The sequence below is a fragment of the Bos grunniens genome, chromosome 2, assembly GCF_055505025.1.
Source record: "Bos grunniens cultivar Pamir isolate PY7600 chromosome 2, Bosgru_T2T1.0, whole genome shotgun sequence".
NCBI lineage: Eukaryota > Metazoa > Chordata > Mammalia > Artiodactyla > Bovidae > Bos > Bos grunniens.
Genome location: NC_141166.1, coordinates 132,439,835 through 132,460,122, shown reverse-complemented (window position 1 = coordinate 132,460,122; position 20,288 = coordinate 132,439,835). Strand labels below are relative to the sequence as shown.

Here is a 20,288-nt window from a genome sequence, read left to right as displayed (position 1 = left end):
GGCTAACGAGGTCCTCAGAACAGTCAAGGCTGCTTCACTAGAGTGTTCTGACCTGAAGCCGTTGCTGATGTGTGCTAGACTCCAGAGTAGTGTTCTATGTAATCCAGTGATGATGTTAGAACAGGGCTTCTTTGCCTCTGTTTCTCATTGTATATGTTGCCTAGCGATGCTTGGTGCACTGGCTTGTGAAGGACAGGACCCAGGTATTTGGGATCCTACATCAGAGATCTCGTCTCTCTACAAGTATTGTGTGTGTGCTCAATCACTCAGTTGTGTCTGATTCTTTGCCACCCCAAGGACTTGTTCATTTCAGTTCAGTTCAGTTCAGTCGCTCAGTCGTATCCGACTCTGCGACCCCATGAGTCGCAGCACGCCAGGCCTCCGTCTCCATCACCAACTCCCAGAGTTCACCCAAACTCATGTGCATCGAGTTGGTGATGCCATCCAGTGATCTCATCCTCTGTCCCCTTCTCCTGCCCCCAATCTCTCCCAGCATCAGGGTCTTTTCCAATGAGTCAGCTCTTCACATGAGGTGGCCAAAGTATTGGAGTTTCAGCCTCAGCATCAGTCCTTCCAATGAACACCCAGGACTGATCTCCTTTAGGATGGACTGGTTGGATCTCCTTGCAGTCCAAGGGACTCTCAAGAGTCTTCTCCAACACCACAGTTCAAAAGCATCAATTCTTCAGCATTCAGCCTTCTTCACAGTCCAACTCTCACATGCATACATGACCACAGGAAAAACCATAGCCTTGACTAGACGGACCTTTGTTGGCAAAGTAATGTCTCTGCTTTTGAATATGCTATCTAGATTGGTCGTAACTTCCCTTCCAAGGAATAAGCGTCTTTTAATTTCATGGCTGGAATGTTACTTCTCTTTAAACAAAACTTCAATACTTCGATAACCCTGGTCAAAGGAAGCTTGTCAGTGCAAGCTTTGATGTCAGGGCAGGTGAGAACAGTGGTGTTTTCTGTCTTCCCTCACCTGATGAGGACTGTGATCAGAAGGTGGAAAGGGATGGAGGAGGGAGTGAATCATCTGTGTATACACTTACTTAAAAACAGCTTTATGGAGCACCGATTGACATACTAAGCACCTTAAAGGATACAACTTGATAAGATTTAGTCTATGTAAATACCTATGAAACATTTACCACAGTCAAGAGAGGGAAGAAATCAGACCCAAAAGTTTTCTTGTGCCTCTGTGACATCTTGCCTCTCACCCCTACCTGCCATCCACCCCTCTCCAGGCAAACACTAATCTGCTTTCTGCCATTCTAGTGTGCATTTTCTGTGATTTTATATGAGTGAAATCATACATTATTTTTTGAGGGAGGGAGTCTGGCTTCTTTTACTTAGTATGGTGGAAATTTATGCTGAAATTTACTCCTATTGCTTATTTCAATAGTTCGTTGCTTTTTATTGCTAAAGGGCAAGCATTTTGTCATCTGAATATGTATATTCCTTCCACAAGTTGCTTCTCTGTCCATCTGTAGAAAGACATTCAGGTTGTTAGATTTTCATTATTACAGATGTATGAACAAATTTTGGTATACAACTTAACTGGTGATTTTATCTTAGTTGTATTTTCCAGGGATTTATGACCAAGAGATGGTGCTGATAAGTCCAGACACCCAGTGGCTCATGGTCCAGAAAACTATTACTCACAAGTTTATCATATTATTTTTTTAAACCTGAGTATTACAAAAGATCTTTAACTAGAGAATACCTTATTTTTTTAATCATAGTAATTAAAAGTCACAGTTTGAGAGTTTAAAGTTACTTTAGAGGTTATATAGTCCAACCTAACCTGTGATGAAAGGGACACCTTTGAAAGGATGTACTTTTTTATTATAAAATTCTCCCTGGTGGCTGACAGTAAAGTGTCTGCCTACAATGCAGGAGACCTGGGTTCGATCCCTGGGTCTGGAAGATTCCCTGGACAAGGAAATGGCAATGCACTCCAGTATTCTTGCCTGGAAAATCCCATGGATGGAGGAGCCTGGTAGGCTGCAGTCCATGGGGTCGCAAAGAGTCGGACACGACTGAGCGACTTCATTTTCACTTTGACAGCATAGATAAAAGTACGGGAAACAAATATATAGCCTTGTAAGATCAACAACTTTGAAATGATCCCCCAGGGTAAGAAATATAAGTTTGCTAGTCACAAACTGCTGTATCCCAATCACAGCCCTCTTCTTCCCTCTAAAATAACCATCTTAACTTTTACTCCAAAATAATCAACTTTGTTGTGGTATAATTACAGAGAGTTAAATACCCGCATCTTAAATTTACAGTTTTGTGTATTTTGACACATACATTAAACCATGGCGAAGATCCAAATAAAGAGCCATGGCATTACTGTATAACTGTAGAAAGAGTGCTCCTTTGTAGTCCATGCACTTCTGCACCCACCCCCAACCCCCAAGGTAAACACTGATCTGCTGCCCCTTGTCATATATTGGTTTTGTCTGTTCTTGAACTTCATGTAAATGGTATCATACAGCATGTACTTATTTGTATCTGGCTATTTTGATCAACATAATTGGAGGTTCTTCCATCTGCTAAGTGTATCCTGAGTTGTTTGCTGTGTGACTAGGCCACAGTCTGTTTACCTGTTACCCCACTGAAGGACGTCTTGGTGCTTCAAGCTCTTGACTATTACGAGTAAAGCTGCTGTGAGCATTCAAATTCAGGTTCTCATGTGAAAATAAGTGTTCAGATCAGTTGGGTAAAAACCTAGAAATGTGATTGCTGGGTCATAAAGTAAAACTATGTTTAGTTTTATAAGAAACTGCCAAACTATCTTCTGAAGGAGCTGTACCACTTTACATTCCCAGCAGCAGAGTAAGAGTTGCTGTTGTTTCACATCCTCACCAACGTTTAGTGTTGTCACTGTTTGCATTTTAGCCATTCGAACAGGTGTGTAGTGATCTCTCGTGACATGATGTTGAGCATTTTTTTCAAACGCTCATTTTCCACCTTTATATCATTTTTGATGAAGTATTTGTTCACATCTTTACCTGTATTTTAACTAGCTTCTTTGTTTTCTGATGGAATTTTAAGGGGTTTTTTTGTGTATTTTGGATACCAGTCCTCTTTCAGGTAAGTGTTTTGCAAGTATTTTCTCCCTGTCTGTGGCTTATGTTGCCATTTACTTAATAGTACCTTTTGAAGAGCAGTTTTTAATGTTAATGCTGTACAACATCAGTTTTTTCTTTTATGAATTGTGCTTTTGGGTTATATCTAGACTCATCGCCAAACCCACAGTCACCTAGATTTTCTCCTGTGTTTTGATATAGTAGTTTTATAGTTTTGTGTTTTACATTTAGGCTATCATGATCCATTTTGAGATAATTTTTGTGAAATTTGTAAGATCTGTGTGGAGTGTTTTGGTTTGGGTATGGGGGGGTGCACGTGGATGTCCAATTGTTCCATAACCATTTCTTGAAAAGACTGTTCTTAATTAAATTGCCCCTGTTCCTTTGCCAGAGGTCAGTTGACTGTAACTGTGGAGGTTTTTCCTGGGTTCTGTATTCGGTCCCATTGGCCTACGTGTCTGTTCCTTTGCCAGTGCCACTCTGTTTTGATTACTGTAGCTTTACAGTTAGTTTTAAAGTGGGAAATATCAGTTCTCCAACTTTGTTCTTCAGTATCGCATTGGCTATTCTAGGTCTTTTGTCTTTTCGTATAAACCTTAGAATCTGTTAATACCTACAAAAAGCTTGCTGAAATTGTGACTAGTATTACATGACTCTATAGATCAAGTTGGGAAGGAATTGCTGTCTTAATAATGTTGAATGTTCTGGTCCGTGAACTTGGACTATCTCCTCATTTATTTAGATCTTTGATTTCTTTAATCACTTTTGTAGTTTTCCTCATGTACAGCCTGTACATATTTCATTAGATTTATACCTAAGTATTTCATTTGTGTGTGTGCTTTTGTAAATGGTGCTGTATTTTTTATTTCACTTTTTTTTTTGTGGGGGGGGCTATGCCACACTTGTGGGATGTCAGTGGGATGGCTTGTGGGATGTTAGTTCCCCAGCTTAGGATTGAACCCAGGCCCTTGGCAGTAAAAGCACAGAGTCCTAAACATTTGGCCTCCAGGGAATTCTCTGTTTCAGATTTTAATTGTTCTCTGGTGGTATGTGCGAGAGCAATCCACATTTATCTACTTTTAACCTTGTGTGCCGGAGAAGGCAATGGCACCTCACTCCAGTACTCTTGCCTGGAAAATCCCATGGATGGAGGAGCCTGGAAGGCTGCAGTCCATGGGATTGCTAAGAGTCAGACACGATTGAGCGACTTCACTTTCACTTTCACTTTTCACTTTCATGCATTAGAGAAGGAAATGGCAACCCACTCCAGTGTTATTGCCTGGAGAATCCCAGGGACGGGGGAGCCTGGTGGGCTGTCGTCTATGGGGTCACACAGAGTCGGACACGACTGAAGCGACTTAGCAGTAGCAGCAACCTTGTGTGCTGTGATGTTGCTATGTTCACAGATTTTTTTTGTTGATTCTTCAGAACTTTCTACATAAACAGTGATTCTGTCTCTGAACAAATACAGCTTTATTTCTTCTTTCTCTGTTTGTATAGTTTTTATTTCCTTATACTCTGCTGTGCTATGCTAGTTCGCTTCAGTCATGTCCAACTCTGTGACCCTATGAACCTTCCAGGCTCCTCTGTTCATGGGGATTCTCTAGACAAGAATACTGGATGGGTTGCCATGCCCTCCTTCCAGGAGGTCTTCCAGTGAGGTCTTGAGTAGGAGTGGTAAAAGGGGATATGCTTGCCTTGTTCTCAGTCATAGGGTAAAGGTCCAGTTTCTCACCACTAAGTATAAAATTAGCTGTAGGGTTTTTTAGTAGATGTTCTTTATCAGGTTGAAGTTATTCCCTGTTCCTAGTTTGCTGAAAGTTTTCAGTTATAAAATGAATGTTGGATTTTGTCATTCTTTTCTGCATCACTAATATGATCATATGAGTTATCTTCTTTATCATGTTGGTATCTTAGATTACATTAATTAATTTTTTACTATTGAACCAGCCAAACTGGCATACTTGAAATAAATCCCACTTGGTTATGGTGTATAATTCTTTTTACACATAGTTAGATTCAATTTGCCAACAATTCATTGCATCTGTGTTCACGAGAAGGACTGGTTTGTGCTTCTTTTTTGTACGTCTTAGTCTTATATCAATGTCTTGGTAATAGAATGAGTTAGGGAATGTTCTCTCTCTTCTGTTTTCAAGAGAGGATTGCAGAGAATTGATACAATTTCTTCCTCAAATGTTTGGTCAAACTCAGCAGTGAAAGCATCTGGCCCTGGTATACTCTCTTTTGGGGGAATTTGTTCATTATTGATCCAATTTTTAAAATAGACATAGGCCTATTCAGATCATCTCTCCTTGTGTGAGCTTTGGTAGTTTCTATCTTTCCAGGAATTGGAGCATTGCATCTAAGTTATTAAATTTGTGGGCATAGAGGTGTTCTTGGTATTCCTTAATTATTCTTTCCTTGTCTGTGGGAACAGTAGTGATAATCTTTGGTTTCATTTTTTAAAATGTGTATTAAGATAAAACTCACATAACATGCAATTCACCTACTTGAAGTGTGAAATACAGTGACTTTTGCTATATTCACAGAGTTGTGCAAGCATCACCATAATCAGTTTTAGAATATTTTCATTGCCCCCCAAACAAACCCTGCAGCCTGTAACCATTACTCCTATTGAGGTGTTTAATCTGTTTGGAGTTAATTTTTATGTATGAAATGAAGTAGGGGGTCCAGCTTCATTCCTTTTTTTAAAATTGAAGTATAGTTGATTTATAGTATTATGTTAATTAAGTTACAATGATATGTTAATTTCTTCTGTAGAGGAAAGTGATTCATTTATACATACTCTTTTTCATATTTCTGTCACAGAATATTGAATACAGTTCCCTGTGTTATACTGTAGGACTTGTTTATTCAAGTATACTGTATATTATACTGTATATAGTAATTTGCATCTGCTAATCCCCAAACTCCCAATTCATTTTTCCTCCAACCCCCTCCCCCTTGGCAACCACAGTTCTGTTCTCTATGACTGTTAATCTGTTTCTCTTTCATAGATAAGTTCATTTGTGTCATATCTTACATTCCACATATAAGTGATGTCACATGGTATTTGGCTTTCTCTTTCTGACTTAGTATGATAATGTCTAGGTCTGTCCATGTTGCTGCAAATGACATTATTTCATTCTTTTTGAGGGCTGAGGAATATGCCACTGGATGAGTGAAAATTGCTCGGTTGTGACCGACCCTTTGCGACTCCATGGACTGTAACCCACCAGGCTCATCTTTCCATGGAATTCTCCTGGCAAGAATACTGGAGTGCATTGCCATTCCCTTCTGCAGGGGATCTTCCTGACCCAAGTATTGAACTCAGGTCTTCTGTACTGCAGACAGACTCTTTACCATCTGAGCCACCAGAGAAGTCCATTCCATTGTATATGTATACCAAATCATTTTTATCCATTCATCTGTCAGTGGACATCTAGGTCATTTCCAGGTCTCAGATTTTGTAAACAGTGCTGCTGTGAACATTGGAGTGTATATATCTTTTTGAATTATAGTTTCCTCCAGTATGCCCAGGAGTGGGATTTCAGGATCATATGGTGACTCTACTTTTTTGAGGACTTCCATACTATTATCCATAGTGGCTACACCAATTTACATTCTCTCCCAAAAGTATACACACCCACACCCTCCACATCCTTTCCAGTATTTGTTATTTGTAGACTTTGTAATGATGGCCATTCTGAGCAGTGTGAGGTGGTACCTCACTGTAGTTTTGATGTTAATTTCTCTAATAATTAGTGGGGCTTCCCAGATGGTGCTAATGGTAAAGAACTCGCCTGCCAATACAGGAGACATAAGAGATATGGGTTTGATCTCCAGGTCAGGCAGATCCCCTGGAGGAGGGCACGGCAACCCACTCCAGTATTCTTGCCTGGAGAATCACACCGACAGAGGAGCCTGGCGGTCTACAGTCCATAAAGGTTGCCAAGAGTCAGACAGTACTGAAGTGACTTGGCACACACACAATAATTAGTGATGTTGATCATCTTTTTATGCGCCTAATGGCCATCTGTATGTGTGCTTTGGAGAAATGCCTATTTAGGTCTTTTGCCCATTTTTTGATAGAGTTTTTTTTTTATTATTATTGAATTGTATGAGCTGTTTGTATATTTTGGAAATTAAGTCCTTGTCAGTGGCTTCATTCACAAATATTTTCTCCTAGTCCATAGGTTGTCTTTTCATTTTGTTTATGGTTTCTTTTGCTGTACAAAGAAGTTTGATTAGATCTTATTGGTTTATTTTTGCTTTTATTTCTGTTGCTTTCGAAGACTGACCTAAGAAAACACTGGTACCATTTATGTTGGAGAATGTTTTGCCTCTATTCTCTTCTAGGGATTTTATCGAACTTTATTCTTTTGCACATACCCAGCCAGTTGTCCCACTGCCATTTGTTGAAAAGACTATTCTTTTCTTTTTTTTAGGTTAATTTATGGAGGATTTATTTGTCATATTTTAACTTTTTATTGGAGTATAATTGATTTGTAATGTGTTACTTTCTGCTGTACACTAAAGTGAATCAGTTCTCTATATACCTATATCCACTCTTTTTTGTTTGTTTTGGTCACACCACATGGCATGTGGGACCTTAGTTCTCCAACCAGGGTTCAAACTTGTGCCCCCAGCAGTGGAAGTGCAGAATCTTAACCACTGAACCATCAGGAAAATCCTTTCCCTCTTTCTTAGGTTCCTTTCCTTATTTCCCTGTCCATAGAGGTCATTACAGAGAATTGAGAAGAATTCCCTATGCTATACCATAGGTCCTAATTAGTTATCCATTTTATATGTTAGTGTGCATATGTCAATCCCAATCTCCCTATTTATCCCTCCCCCAACCTCCAAAAAGACTATTCATTCACCATTAGAGAGTTCTGACAAAACATGGTCCACTGGAGAAGGGAATGACAGACCACCTCAGTATTCCTGCCTTGAGAACCCCATGAACAGTATGAAAAGGCAAAAAGATATGACACTGAAAGATGAACTCCACAGATCAGTAGGTGCCCAATATGCTACTGGAGATCAGTGGAGAAATAACTCCAGAAAGAATGAAGAGACAGAGCCAAAGTGAAAACAACACCCAGTAGTGGATGTGACTGGTGATGGAAGTGAAGTCAGATGCTGTAAAGAGCAATATTGCATGGGAACCTGGAATGCAATGTCCATGAATCAAGGTAAATTGAAAGTGGTCGAACAGGAGATGTCAAGAGTAAACCACCATTTTAGGAATCAGCAAACTAAAATGGACTGGAATGGGAGAATTTAATTCAGATGACATTGTATCTACTACTGCAGGCAAGAATCCCTTAGAAGAAATGGATTAGCCCTCACAGTCAAAAGAGTCCAAAATGCAGTACTTGAGTGGAATCTCCAAAACAACAGAATGATTTCTGTTTGTTTCCAAGGCAAACCATTCAATATCACAGTAATGCAAGTCTATGTCCCAACCACTAATGTGGAAGAAGCTAAAGTTGAATGGTTCTGTGAAAACCTACAAGACCTTCTAGAACTAACACCAAAAAGATGTCCTTTTCATTATAAGGGACTGGAATGCAAAAGTAGGAAGTCAAGAGATAACCTGGAGTAACAAGCAAGTTTGCCTTGGAGTACAAAATGAAGCAGGACAAAGGCTAACGGAGTTTTGACACTGGTCATAGCAAACACCCTCTTCCAACAACATAAGAGAAGACTACATGTGGACATCACCAGATGGTCAATACCAAAATCAGATTGATTATATTCTTTGCAGCTGAAGATGAAGAAGGCTCTATACAATCAGCAAAAACAAGGCTGGAAGCTGACTGTGGCTCAGATCATGAACTCCTTACTGCCAAATTCAGACTTACATTGAAGAAAGTAGGGAAAACCACTAGACCATTCAGGTATGACCTAAATCAAATCCCTTATGATTATACAGTGGAAGTGACACATAGATTCAAGGGATTAGATCTGTTAGAGTGCCTAAAGAACTATGGACAAAGGTTTGTGACATTGTACAGGAGATGATAATCAAAACCATCCCCAAGAAAAAGAAATGCAAAAAGGCAAAATGATTCTCTGAGGAGGGCTTACAAATAGCTGAGAAAAGAAGTGAAAGGCAAACGAGAAAAGGAAAGGAATACCCATTTAAATGCAGAGTTCCAAAGAACAAAAAGAGACAAGAAAGCCTTCCTTGCTGATCAATGCAGAGAAATAGAGGAAAACAACAGAATGGGAAAGACTAGAGATCTCTTCAAGAAAATTAGAGATACCAAGGGAACATTTCATGCAAAGATGGGCTCGATAAAGGACAGAAATGGTATGGATTTGGTATGGATTTAACAGAAGCAGAAGATATTTAGAAGAGGTGGCAAGAATACAGAGAAGGACTAGACAAAAAAGATCTTCATGACCCAGATAACCAAGAGGCTGTGATCACTCACCTAGAACCAGACATCCTGGAATGCAAAGTCAAGTGATCCTTAGGAAGCATCACTATGAACAAAGCTAGTAGAGGTGATGGAATTCCAGTTGAGCTCTTTCAAATCCTAAAAGATGATGCTGTGAAAGTGCTGCACTCAGTATGCCAGCAAATTTGGAAAACTCAGCAGTGGCCACAGGACTGGAACAGTTCAGTTTTCATTCCAATCCCAAAGAAAGGCAATGCCAAAGAATGTTCAAACTACTGCACAATTGCATTCATCTCACACGCTAGTAAAGTAATGCTCAAAATTCTCCAAGCCAGACTTCAGCAGTACGTGAACCGAGAACTTCCAGATGTTCACATAGCTGGATTTAAAAAAGGCAGAGGAACCAGAAATCAAATTGCCAACATCTGTTGGATCATTGAAAAAGCAAGGGAGTTCCAGAAAAACATCTACTTCTGCTTTATTGACTATGCCAAAGCCTTTGACTGTGATCACACTGTGGAAAATTCTTAGAGGTGAGAATACCAGACCACCTTACTTGCTTCCTGAGAAGTCTGTATGCAGGTCAGGAAGCAACAGTTAGAACTGGACATGGAACAACAGACTGGTTCATAATTAGGAAAGGAGTACATATATTGTACTCCTTTATATATCAAGGACATATATTGTCAGCCTGGTTATTTAACTTATATGCAGAGTACATCATGAGAAACACTGGGCTGGATGAAGCACAAGCTGGAATCAAGATTGCCGGGAGAAATATCAATAACCTCAGATATGCAGATGACACCACCCTTATGGCAGAAAGTGAACAGGAACTAAAAAGCCTCTTGATGAAAGAGGAGAGTGAAAATGCTGGTTTAAAACTCAACATTAAAAAAACAAATAAGATCATGGCATCTGGTCCCATCACTTCATGGCAAATAGATGGGAAACAAAGGAAAAAGTCACAGACTTTATTTTCTTGGGCAAAATCACTGCCGATGGTGACTGCAGCCATGAAATTAAAAGACACTTGCTCTTTGGAAGAAAATCTATGACAAACCTAGATAGTATGACAAAAAACAGAGACATTACTTTGCTGACAAAGGTTCGTATCAAAGCTATGGTTTTTCCAGTAGTCATGTATGGATGTAAGAGTTGGACCATAAAGATAGCTGAGTTCTGAAGAATTGATGCTTTTGAACTGTGATGTTGGAGAAGACTGTTGAGAGTCCCTTGGACTGCAAGATCAAACCAGTCAATCCTAAAGGAAATCAGTCCTGAATATTCATTGGAAGGACAGATACTGAAGCTGAAGCTCCAATATTTTGGTCATCTGATGAGAATAACTGACTCATTGGAAATGACCCTGATGCTGGGAAAGATTGAAGGCAGGAGGAAAAGGTGATGACAGAGGATGATATGGTTGAATGGCATCATCGTCTCGATGGACAGGAGTTTGAGCAAGCTCTGAAAGTTGGTGATGGACTGGGAAGCTTCGCATGCTGTAGTCCATACAGTCACAAAGAGATGGACACAACTGAGTGGCTGAACTGAACCGAACTTCTTTGAATTGTCCTGGAAATATGTCAAAGGTAAGTGAGTTGTATTTGTAAAGGCTTATTTCTTGATACTTGAGTCTATTCCATTGATCTAGCCTTAGGCCACTACCACATGTGTCTTATTTACTAAAACTTTACAATAAGTTTTGAAATTGGAAAGTGTGAGTTCTACATTTAGCAATTATTTTTTAAGATTGTCCTGGCTGTCCTGAGTCCCTTGAATTCCCAGGTGAATTTAGAAACAGACTGTCAATTTCTACAAGGAAATCATCTAGGATTTTGATAGGTATTGTATTGAATCTATAGATAAATTTGGAAAAATTTTCCCCTTCATATTAAGCCTTTCAATCTATGAACATGGACTGTTTTTCCATTTATTTAGTTCTAATTTAATTTCTTTCAGTTCTGTAACATTCAGAGTAAAAGTTTTTCAGTTGTCAAACTCATTCCTAACATATTCTTTTCATGCTACTATAAATGGAATAGCTTTTTTAAAAAATGTTAACTATTTATTATACAACTCATTTAACACATTCAGATGAAATTATAGTCTAAGATACAATCCTTTTCATAGGAGACTTCATATCATTGCAGCTTCCTGCCCTGACATATAATTGCTGACATCAGTAAGTATAGGAAAAATGTGATCTGTTCCATATAGCAGAAATATTTGTGGCAGGCCCCTTCAATTAGTTTTATTTTTTTATTTTATGACTTAAAGATGGTGGAGTAGAAAAGGCAGAGGAACCAGAAATCAAATTGCCAACATCTGTCGGATCATAGAAAAGGCAAGAGAATTCCAGTAAAACCTCTACTTCTGCTTCATTGACTATGCTAAAGCCTTTGACTGTGTGGATCACAACAAACTGTGGAAAATTCTTCAGAACACCTTACTTGCCTCCTGAGAAATCTGTATGCAGGTCAAGAAGTAACAGTTAGACATGGAAAAAAGGACTGGTTCCAAAATGGGAAAGGAGTACATCAAGACTATATAATGTCACCCTGCTCGTTTAACTTATATGCAGAGTACATCATGAGAAACGCCAGCTGAATGAAACACGAGCTGGAATCAAGATTGCTGTGAGTAATATCAATAACCTCAGATACGCAGATGACACCATCCTTATGGCAGAAAGTGAAGAGGAACTAAAGAGCCCCTTGATGAAGGTGAAAGAGGAGAGTGAAAAAGCTGGTTTAAAACTCAACATTAAAATGAAGAAGATCATGGCATCCGGTCCCATCACTTCATGGCAAATAGGTGGGGAAACAATAAAAACAGTGACAGACTTTATTTTCTTGGGCTCCAAAATCACCACAGATGATGACTGCAGCCATGAAGTTAAAAGACTCGTTCTTTGGAAGAAAAGCTGTGACAAACCTAGACAGCATATTAAAAAGCAGAGATGTTACTTTTATGACAAAAGTCCATAGAGTCAAAGCTATGGTTTTTTCAGTAGTCATGTATGGATGTAAGAGTTGGACCATAAAGAAGGCTGAGTTCTGAAGAATTGATGCTTTTGAACTGTGGTGTTGGAGAAGACTCTTGAGAGTCCCTTGGACCACAAGGAAATCCAACCAGTCCATCCTAAAGGAAATCAGTCCTGAATATTCATCAGAAGGACTGATGCTGAAGCTGAAGCTCCAGTACTTTGGCCATCTGATGCAAAGAACTGACTCATTTGAAAAGACCCTGATGCTGGGAAAGATTGAACGCAGGAGGTGAAGGGGATTACAGAGGACGAGATGGGTTGGATGGCATCACCGACTCAGTCAACATGAGTTTGAGCAAGGTCCCGGAGATGGTGAAGGACAGGGAAGCCTGGCTTGCTGCAGTCCATTGGGTCACAAAAAGTTGGACACAGCTGAGTGACTGAACAGTAACGACAACATTTTTTTTATTTTATCATTTTTATTTAGGTATAGTTGATTTACAATATTATATGTTTTAGGTATACTGTATTATGATTCACAATTTTAGAAGTTATTCTTAATTTATATTTATAAAACACTTGCTATATTCCTGTGTTGTACAATATATCCTGGTAACTTATTTATTTTATAAATAATAGTTTCTGTTTCCTAACCCCCCGCTTCTATCTTGCCTCTTCTTCCCTCTCCTCAGTGGTAACCACTAGTTTGCTCTGTATATCTGTGAGTGTGTCTTTTTTGTTGTCGTATTTACTAGTTTTAATTTTTAGGTTCCACATGTAAGTTGTATCATACGGTTTTTATCTTTCTCTGTCTGGCATATTTCAATACACATGATACCCTCCAAGTCCATCCATGTTGTTGCAAATGGGAATAGTTAGAACCACTTTCTTAATTTCATTTTTTGATTGCTCATTGCTGCTATACAGATACAATTGATTTTTAGATATTGTACTTACTTATTTAGTTTGGAACAGCTTGACAAATATAATTCACATACCATACAATTCACTCAGTGTATAATTCATTGTTTATATATTAAAGTATTAATTTTTAAATTGTAGTAAGTAATATATAGCATAAAACTTGCCATTTTAAGATACAATTCAGTGGCATTAATTACATTCACGATGTTATGCAAACTTCACCCCTATTTCCAAAATATTTTCTTTACCCTTTTGTCAGCCTTAAGTGATAACTCTTCAGTCCCCCTTCCCCAGCCCCTGGTAATCCCTAAAGTATTTTCTGTCTTTGTGGTTTTGCCTGTTTTAAGTGTGTGCTTGCATGCTCAGTCGTATCCGACTCTGCAACCCCATGGAGTCCTCCAGGCTCGTCTGTCCTTGAGATTTTCCAGACAAGAATACTGGAGTGGGTTGCCATTTCCTCCCCAACATGATCTTCCTGACCCAGGGATTGAGCCCATATCTCCTGTGTCTCCTGTACTGGCAGGCAGATTCTTTATCCCTAAGCCACTGGGGAAGCCATCATATAAATGGAACTGTAAAATATTTGTCTCTTTGTGTCTGCATTATTTTGCTTAACATGAGTTTTTCAAGGGTCATCAAGGTTGTAGCAGGCATCAGAAGTTCTTTCCTTTTTATGTCTGAAAATATTCTGTTAAATATACATAACACATTTTATTCTGTCCACTTGTCTATTGGTGAACACTTGAATCATTTACAAATTTTGCCTATTATAAATAATGCTGTAATGAAAATTGATGTAAAAGTCTCTGTTCAATGCCTGGTTGCAGTTCCTCTGGATATTTATTTAGGAGAGGAATTTATGAATTGTATGATGATTCTGGCATTAGCTTTCTGAGGAACCACTAAACTAGTTTCCACAGTGGCTGTATCATTTTACATTATTAACTAAGTATTTTATTCTTTTTGAAGCTATTGTAAATTGAATTGCTTTTACAATTTACTTTTGACTTGTTCGTTGCAAGTATATAGAAACAAAACTGATTTTTGTGTGTTAGTTTTGTATCCTAGAGATTTGCTTAATTTATTAGTATTAGCTCTAACAGATTTTTGTGGAGTCATTAGGTTTTTCAATATGTCATATCATGTCATTTGCATGACATGATGTGAGAGAGAACTTGACTTCATCCTTTCCATACCTTGTATTTGTTTTTCTTGACTAGTCATTCTGGTTTGAACTTCCAGAACTGTGTTGAATCAAAGTGGTGACACTTGGCACTGTTGCTTTGTCCGTGATCTTGGAGGGAGCGCTCTCAGTCTTTCACAGCTGAGTATGATGTTATCTGTGAGTTTTCCACATACGGCTTTTATCATGTTGAGGAATTGCCCTACTATTCCTCGTTTATTGTTTTTACATTAAGTTTTATTAAATGCTGTTTCTGCAACAACCAGGACGATCATGTGGGTTTGTTCCTTCTTTCTAATCGTGTGATTTACTGTACTGGTTAATTTTAATATATCAAACCATACTTTGATTTCAGAAATAAATTCCACTTGATCCTGGGATGATCCTTTTCAAATGCTGCTGAATTTGGCTTGCTAGTATTTTGTTGGATATTTGCATCTGTATTCATAAAGATTTTCATCTGTTGTTTCTTTCCTGTAGTGCCTCTGTATAGTTCTAGTATCAAAGTAATGCTAGCCTCGTAGAGTGAGTTTCAGAAATGTTTCCTCTTCTTCAATTTGTTTGAAGAATTTGTGAATAATCGATATTGAGTCTTCTTTAAACATTTGGTATAATTTTCCAGTAAAGTCATCTGTTTCTGGGATTTTCTTTGTTGTGAGGTTTTTCATTACTAATTCAGTCTCCTCACCACTTACATGCTATCTTAATTTGGGCTGCTGTAACACATACCCTAAACTGGATGGCTTAAACAACAAACTTTTATTTCTCATAGTTCTGAAGGCTGAGTCCAAGATCAGGGTGCCAGCATGCCTGATGTCTTGGTGAGACCACTCTTCCTGGCTTGCCGATGACTTCTTGTTCTATCCTCACATGGGGGAAAGCAGAGAAAGAGGAAGCAAGCTCTCTCTCATGGAGATAAGGACACTAATCCCATTCATGAGGACTCCACTTTATGACCTAATTACCTCTGAAAGGCCCTACCTCCTAATACCATCACATTGCTTGCTTGCTTGCTAAGTCACTTCAGTCGTGTCCAACTCTGTGTGACCCCATAGACGGCAGCCCACCAGGCTCCCCCGTCCCTGGGATTCTCCCGGCAAGAACGCTGGATCGGGTTGCCATTTCCTTCTCCATCACATTAGAGGGTAGAATTTCAACATACAAGTTTGGGGAGGACACAAACATCCAATCTAAAGCTCTTACATTTAATATGCTGCTAAGTCGCTTCAGTCGTGTCCGATTCTGTGCGACCCCATAGACAGCAGCCCACCAGGCTCCCCCGTCCCTGGGATTCTCAAGGCAAGAACACTGGAGTGGGTTGCCATTTCCTTTTCCAATGCATGAAAGTGAAAAGTGAAAGTGAAGTCGCTCAATCGTGTCTGACTCTTAGCGACCCCATGGACTGCAGCCTACCAGGCTCCTCCGTCCATGGATTTTCCAGGCAAGAGTACTGGAGTGGGGTGCCATTGCCTTCTCTGATGATTACTGATATAAAGGGTTTACTGTTTTCTGTGTTTCTTCTATGTTTTTTGTTCATCATTTCCTCCATTACTGCCTTTTTTGTAGTAAGTTTTTTTCAGTGTTTGATTTTGATTCCCTTCTTTCTTTTTCTGCATATTGTTAAAGTTATTTTCTTAGGAATTGCCATGGGGATTACAATTAACATAGATTGTAATATGTTTTGAATAATAGTTCTATTATAATAGTATACACTCTGCTCCAATACATCTCCTCTCCTCCCTCTCTATGTTGCTATGTTGCTATTGTCACAGATTACATCTTTATATATTATATACCCATTGTCATGTATTTATAATTATTTTATGCATGTTTCTTTTAAATCACATGAAAATGGAGACACTGTAAATATAAACTAAACCAAAAGTACAATAACGCTGGCTTTCTTTCTTTACCTATGAAGTTTTACCTTCACTGGTGTTTTTTAATATTTTCTTATGTCTTTGAGTTACTCTCTAGTGTTCTTTCAGTCTGAATAATTCATTTTAGAATTTCTTATAGGGCAAATTACTGGTAATGAACATCCTCAGCTTTTTTTTTAATCTGATAATACCTTATTTTCTCCTTCATTCTTGAAGGATAGTTTGGCCAGATATAGAATTCTTAGGTGACAGGTTTTTATTTCAGCACTTAAAGAATGTCTTCTCATTGCCTTTTCACCTTTATGGCTTCAGGTGAGAAATCTGCTGTTAACCTTATTGAAGATGCTTTGTACATTAGGAGTCACTTCTGTCTTGCTACTTTCAAGATTATCTCTTTGTTTTTGAGTTTTAGCAATTTGACTATAATGTATCCCTTACAAAGGTATGCATCTCATTAAATTTACCCTGTTTGGGGTTTGTTGAGCTTCTTGGATGTATGTATTCATGTCTTTCATCTGATTTAGGAAGTTTTGGCCATTATTTCTTCAAATATTTCTTCTGCCCATTTGTATCTTCTCTTTCTGGAATTCCTATAATGTATATATTGTTCTGTTGCTAGTATCCACAGGTCCCTTAGACTATGTTCACTTTTCTTCATTCCTTTTTTTCTTTCTTCTCGGATTAGGTAATTTCCTAATGTCTTACCTTGAAATTCATTGATTTTTCTTTTACTTGCTCAGATCTACTGTTGAATCCCTCTGTGAGTTTTTCACTTATTGTACTTTTCAGCTTCAGAATTTCTTTTTGACTACCCTGTATAGTTTCCATCTCTTTATTGATACTCTCATTTTGTTCAGATATCACCTTACTAATTTCCTTTGGTTCTTTGTTCATGGTTTCCTGTAGCTGATTAACATTTAAGACAGTCACTGTAACATCTTTGACTAATAGTTCTAATATCTGGACTTCCCCAGGAATAGTTTCTGTCAAGCTCTTTATTTCCCAAGACTGGAACATACTGATCTATTTCTTCATACATTTTCTAGTTTTTGCTGAGAAGTAGATACTCTGAGCGTCATGCTGTGGTAACTTTCTGGAAATCTGATTTTCCCACTCACCAGTGATTGCTGGAGTTTCCTTCATTCATGGCTGGAGCCATCCTTTTGTAGCTTTTCCATACTATATTTTGCAAAGTATATATCCTTTGTTGTGTGTGTTCACTGCAGTTTCCCTTCTGTTGTCTCTACAGTCAGCCAGTGTCCTGACAAAGATTTCCTTAAATGATTCTCAGAGAGAAAGAGAGAGAAAATGTTTCTTCAGATTCTCTCATGTCGGGGAGGCACTTCAGCCTGAGGGTTGAAACAACATTCAGCCTCCATGGCTGCCAATCACTGATCAAAAACAACAGTCAGAACCGACAACTCCAAGTTTTGGAGGACAAAGCCTTTATTACCCACTCTGGGTCCAGCAAGCCATACCAGGAGTTTGGGTGGGCTATTTTCCATCACTGCCTACTCCAGGGCTTAAGAATAAGTAATAGTAGCCACCATGTCATTAAAGCTGAAATTGACAAAAACTACCAGCCTCTTCATCCAGCTCTCTCTTGGATGCTACAAGTGCTCTACTTGCAGCAACTCTATAAGGGAGTTGCTTCAGACAGTTCCTGGCAATTTGATGGTTGGGTCAGTGGAGGGATAGATTCCTAGAGCTTCCTACTCTGCCGTCTTCCTGAATATCACCCACAACACAATTTGTATTTATCTATATACAGTTTGTATATTGATCTTGTGTCCTACGAACTTACTAAACTTGTTTATTTGCCTTAACAATTTTCATTGCTTTCCTTGCTGCTGCTAAGTCGCTTCAGTTGTGTCCGACTCTGTGCGACCCCATGGACTGCAGCCCACCAGGCTTCTCTGTCCATGGGATTCTCCAGGCAAGAACACTGGAGTAGGTTGCCGTTTCCTTCTCAATGCATGAAAGTGGAAAGTGAAAGTGAAGTAGCTCAGTCGTGTCCGACTCTTAGCAACCCCATGGACTGCAGCCTACCAGGCTCCTCCATCCATGGGATTTTCCAGGCAACAGTACTGGAGTGGGGTGCCATTGCCTTCTCCTTGGTTTCCTTAGGATTTTATATATACAAGATCATGTCATATCCAAAGAAAGATCATTTTCCTTCCTTTTCCAATGGACACCTTTCTTTCTTTTTTTATTTTTTATTTTTTTGTCTGATTTTCCTAGCTATAACTTTCAGTAACTATTGAATAAATGTGGTGAGAGAGAACATCCTTGTCTTGTTCCTGATCTTAGGGGTAAAGCGTTTAGTCTTTTACCATTATGTATGGTGTTTAATGTGGATTTTTCATAGATGCCATTTAAAAAATTAAGTCCCCTTCTAAGTTTGTTGAGTTTTTTTTTTAATCATGAAAGGGTGTTACATTTTGTCAAATTCTCTTTCTACATTTATTGAGATGATCATGATGTGATTTATTAATTTTTTAAGGTTTTTATTATATATTCATTAAAGATATTGTTCTGTACTTTTTTTGTTTGTCTATTTTGGTATCAGGGAAATAGAGGCCTCAGAATGAGTTGGGAAGTTGTTCCCCACTCTCCTTCCTTGTGGAAGAATTTGTAAAGGACTTCTATTTATTCTTCCTTAACATTTTTTAAAATACACCAGTGAAGTCATCTGGTCCTGTGATTTTCTTTGAGGAAAGTTCTTTGATTGTTAATTCAAATTTTATTTCTTACATATCTATTCTTAAACAATTTTTGGTTTTGTTGGTTTTTCCCTGTTGATTTCTTGTTTTCAGTTTCATTGATTTCTGTTGTTATTTTTATAATTTCTACTGCTTAATTTAGGTTTAAATAGCTTTTCTTTCTCTGGTTCCTTAAAGTGGAAACTTAGATTATTGATCTTCAATCTTTCTTTTCTTTTTTTACTACATGTATTTAGAGCCATACATTTCCTTCTAAACACCATTTTCATTTAATCTTGCAAATTTTGAAAATTTGTATTTCATTTTCATTTAGTTCAAAAATATTTAACTTCTCTTGAAATTTCTTTGACCCATGTGTTGTTTAGAAGTACATTGTTTAATCTCAAAATATTTTGGAATTTTCAGTATTCTTGGGCTTCCCTTGTGGCTCAGCTGGTAAAGAATCCTGCAATGCGGGAGACCTGGGTTTGATCGCTGGGTTGGGAAGATCCCCTGGAGAAGGGAAAGGCTACCCACTCCAGTATTCTGCCCTAGAGAAGTCCATGGACTGTATAGTCCATGGTGTCACAGAGTCAGACATGACTGAGTGACTTTCACTTTCCGTTATTGATTTCTATTTTACTTTTACTGTAGTCTGAAAATGTTCTTTATATGGTTTCTGTTCTGTTACATTTGCTAACATGTGTTTTATGGCCCAGAATGTGATTTATCTTAGTAAATCAACTCTGCTATTAATGGACTCCTCTATCTTGACATTTATACTAATCACAGTTTTGCATTTGTTTATGGTTTTAATAAATTTTGTCTATCTAAACATTACAGTTTATCTTGCTTATATTCTTATTGTCTTTGATATGCCTTTTAAATCTTCAATCTATAGATGGGCTTTCTGTTCTTTTTTTCTTACAATTTGTTTAAGGGACTCAATTCTTTAATTTTTAGTTTTCCATAGTCTAATTTTTGCCAGTTATGCTTAATAGTATAGTAAGACATGATTCTCTATTTTCTGGATCCAGAATCTTGGTCACTTCATATTTGATTTTTTATTTTGGTAGGACTATGTGCAGTGTTG

At 38.2% G+C, this 20,288-nt stretch overlaps 1 long non-coding RNA gene across 1 annotated transcript; it reads left to right on the top strand.

Moving 5' to 3' along the window:
* The first annotated feature begins 8,932 nt into the window (after positions 1-8,932).
* Positions 8,933-13,111, top strand: LOC147378780 (uncharacterized). Its single transcript, XR_015149275.1, has 2 exons — positions 8,933-11,109; positions 11,798-13,111. It is a non-coding gene; the product is annotated as an uncharacterized LOC147378780 (long non-coding RNA).
* Positions 13,112-20,288: the final 7,177 nt, after the last annotated feature.